The sequence below is a fragment of the Podarcis erhardii genome (genome assembly GCF_964252035.2).
Source record: "Podarcis erhardii genome assembly, chromosome: 6".
NCBI lineage: Eukaryota > Metazoa > Chordata > Lepidosauria > Squamata > Lacertidae > Podarcis > Podarcis erhardii.
This window is the reverse complement of record NC_138510.1, coordinates 4,370,119-4,374,418: the sequence shown is the minus strand read 5'-3', so window position 1 is coordinate 4,374,418 and position 4,300 is coordinate 4,370,119. Positions and strand designations below refer to the sequence as shown.

The 4,300-nt window shown below is 45.0% G+C and overlaps 1 long non-coding RNA gene across 1 annotated transcript in view; it reads left to right on the top strand.

The window, feature by feature from the left end:
• LOC309345238 overlaps window positions 1-4,300 on the top strand; it is a 114,221-nt gene that overhangs the window by 23,477 nt on the left and 86,444 nt on the right. The window lies entirely within an intron of this gene.

Genomic DNA, 4,300 nt, shown 5'->3' with positions numbered 1-4,300 from the left:
TTGTATAATTTGATGCACTGTGTACGGGGGTGGGAAGCTTAGCAAAAATGTTGTCAAACTTAAACAGTGCCAAGAGCCAAACTAGACTTGATGGCCACACGGTAGTTTGCTTAAACCTTAAGCCAGTTACTCAAACCTTAAACCATACACAAACCAGGGGGACAAAAGGGGTCTGGTTCCTGGAGCAGAAGCAGCATGGAGATGCTAAATCCTTCCTTGTCCACAGCTGATCTGCTTCGTAGTCTGTGTCCACCAACAATTAAAGTGAAATGGTCCTCAAAAAAGCTTGAGGGGATGGGTATAGGGAAATAAGCTGTGGATATATAAGGAGGGTTTTACCCCTCATATTTGTGTCCCTATTAGGAATTGTCAGGGAACTGCCATCGGAGCCAAGGGTGGTGCAGAGGCTCCCTAATGATGATGCTGGAGAGGGAACCAGCAAAGGGAGAGAGGACGCTTCCGCTGGGGAAGGAGATAGAGGTGACACCAGGGAGAAAGGGGAGTCCGAGGGAGCTGCGGAGAGAAGGCTCCAGGACTCTTTCAGTGAAACCAGTGGGGAGAGCACGGGACCTCCTCTGGGGACGCCCACTCTGCGCAGACAGCTTTCGCGCAGAGAAGGGAGACGACGATTGGGTGTGAAAGAACTTCTATGTTGGAAGAAATTCAGGAAACGCCCACTGACGGATTCTTCCAGTGATTGAGACAGTCATGGTTTACTGACTGTCCAGCCTGGGGGGAAGGTTTTGTCCAAACTACTCAGCTCGGAGCAGTTTGCGCTTTACACACAAGCAACCCCATACCCCATTACAGGAATATTATTTGATATATTATACCTGTTCGTGGTTCACTGGCTCTTCATTGGATCTCAGTCTGTAGCTGTTTGGATTCTTGGTTTTGCAGCGACTTCATTCCAGTTTGGAAAACTTTGCAGCCTTAGAGAGCTGATTTGCCCATGTTGGAGGCCTCTTCTCTCTCTCTCTGCCCTCCCCAGTGCCACAGAAGATGCAACTGGAGAGTAGTATGGAACCCAGTCACCCATGGAGGCAAACGTGATTTTTGGGGGGAAGGTTTTAAGCTTACTTTTGGGAACTTTTACATCATTCCTAGTCCCTGTTGTCTAAAAACTACACACACAACACGCATACACAACCTTCATGTGTGATTGGACATACCTTTGCAAGTCTTGGCCCATGCAGCTGGTGTAGACACATTGAGTTGTATCAAAAAGCCCCACCACCCCACACAATTGGCACTGGGGGTTTCCCTAAGCCATGGGTAGGCAAACTAAGGCCTGGGGGTCTGAACTGGCCCAATTGCCTTCTAAATCCGGCCCACAGACAGTCCGGGAATCAGCGTGTTTCTACATAAGTAGAATGTGTCCCTTTTATTTAAAATGCATCTCTGGGTTATTTGTGGGGCATAGGAATTCGTTCATATTTTTTTTCTTCCAAAATATAGTCTGGCCCCCCACAAGGTCTAAGGGACAGTGGACCAGCCCCTTGCTGAAAAGGTTTGCTGACCCCTGCCCTAAGCTTTCAAAGTAGGTTTGGTAGGAGTGTAGTGGAGCATGGAGGGAGAAGAGAGAGAAGTTCCACTGTATGAGTAGAAGTTTTTACATTTGCACAATGACTTCAATTAGCTTCAACCCTTCATGTTCATTTGTTTTGTTTTTAAGAAACGCAAAGAAACAGCCTGCACATACATACATACATACATACATACATACATACATGCACACAGACAGACACACGCACAGGGAGCACAGCTATTACCCACTGCAACAAGGCTCTTACCACTCAGCCCCACCAGTTGCATAGAGATTGGCAGAATATTTGGGACTGACACTCAATAGACGTCTGCTCAGGAATGTGTGAAAACTGTCTGCCATCTCATCATCTAGCTATGGTTTGCTGCTGAAACATCTTGGTGTATGGCTCTTTAGAGACTGCATCTGGCAGGAGGATGTAAGCTTTTCTTCCCATTACAGTGGTGCCCCGCAAGATGAATGCCTCGCAAGACGGAAAACCCGCTAGACGAAAGGGTTTTCCGTTTTGGAGGTGCTTCGCAAAACGAATTTTCTATGGGCTTGCTTCGCAAGACGAAAATGTCTTGCGAATTCCTGCGGGTTTTTTCCCTCCCCCCCCCTTTTTCTAAGCCGCTTATCTGCTTATCCTAAAAGCCACTAAAAGCCGCTAATAGTGCTAATCCGCTAATCCGTCAATGGGCTTGCTTCGCAAGACGAAAAAACCGCTAGACGAAGAGACTCGTGGAACGGATTAATTTTGTCTTGCGAGGCACCACTGTACTTACCTGGCCACCTTATGTATTGGAACAAATAATAATAATAATAATAATAATAATAATAATAATAATAATAATAATAACAACAACAACCATAATAATTATTTATACCCCGCCCATCTGGCTAGGTTTCCCCAGCCACTCCGGGAGGCTTCCAACAAAATATTAAAATACAATAACCTGTTCAACATTAACAGCTTCCCTAAACAGGGCTGCCATCAGATGTCTTCTAAAAGTCTGGTAGTTATTTTTCTCTTTGACATCTGGTGGGAGGGCGTTCCACAGGGAGGGTGCCACTACCGAGAAGGCCCTCTTCCTGGTTCCCTGTAACTTGGCTTCTCGCAGCAAGGGAACCGCCAGAAGGCCCTTGGTGCTGGACCTCAGTGTCCGGGCAGAACGATGGGGGTGGAGACGCTCCTTCTACTGAGTCACACCAATGGCCCATCTAGCTTGATACTGTCTACACCTACTGGCAGTGGATTTCCAAGGTTTCAGACCTCTGAGCTCTCTGTGAAATATCAACTAAAAATATAGGTGGTGATACAGTAGTACCCACTACAAAGGCTTTAGTGAATGTGTGCTGAGCTGGACTAAGTTTCCCTGCCTGATTTTCATGGCTCATGTCAAGAGTAGCACTAGGGGCATCTACATTGCACTTACACTCCTCATTTGTTCTTCTGAAAAGTCTGAGAAAAGGGAGACAAACCACAGGGAAATGCAGAATGACAATGATTTGTTGACAGCATTGTATAGAAGCCCCTATAAAAAGTGAGTGAATGAAACATGGTAATTGATTCATCCAGACAGGAAGGATCTACAGGGATAATGCAGTTGCAGAATTAGTGCCTTCATTCTTTCTTGGAATGAAGACTTCATTGCTTGCCAGCTACCGGTATATACAGCACGCAAAAGCATACCTAACAGCCAATTTACATAATCTGAGATGCACTGTAGAATATGGGCTGACTGTTTCAGTTTGTGCAAAAAAAAAAAAATCGTCTCACCAAGTGTTGAGGGCAAGGCATATTTGGCAAACATTTAGGGTTGTAGGAATTGGATACAAATTTGAAGCACATCAGCAAAAATGAGTATGTAGCATACTCAACTTTTTACAAATCAAGCAAACAAAATAATCTCTTGCTTAGGCTCTTCATTAATGCTTTTTACAAATTGTAATTTGCACTTCTGGTAGCTCCGGCCTGGTTTGTTATTGCCCTTATGTCATTTCACTCTGGAAGCAAGAGGGTTCTTCTGTTCTAACAGGTTACTTTTCTATTCACTTCAAGAGTCTTCATGAAATTGCTGGTAAGTATTCCTCAGTCTTGACTGGAACCCAATTTCATATGCCTCTGAGAGTGAACTGTAGTTACTGGGTGAGTCGTGAGTATATGAGGAAGGATGTGGGGGAAATTTCTGGAAAGCAACCCAAAATTAAATCTTCTGTGTTTCACCCTTTCCCACTAATAGGTAGAGAATGATGATGTTGTATGTGAACAATTGGGTTGCACTTGGTATTTTCCTGGGAGGCTGGTGCTAATAGGATGTGTTGCTGATTTGTGGAGGATGTGTCTGCAGAATGGAGGTAAGAATCATAGAATTGTAGAGTTGGAAGGGACCAGAGAGTCATCTAGTCCAGCCCCTCTGCAATGCAGGAAGATGCAGGTGGCCCACATGGGGTTCAAACCCGTAACGGTACGATACGATAATCTTTATTGTCATTGTCCCATACAGAACAACGAAATTGGGGGGGGGGTCTACGTAAGACATTCAAAACCAACAAGCCTGCTATCCCAGCTATCCCCATCTGGTTAGCCCCCTAAAACCTCTGATACCCCATTTTTTAAATACAATATACTCCCATAGAGACTCCTTACACTGCGTTTAAAACCAAAATCGCATTTAGATAGAAACTGTTTCTCAGGCTGCTAGTCCTAGTCTTTATAACCCTGTACCTTCTTCCAGAAGGCAGAAGCTGAAAGAGATCATTTCCGGGGTGCGC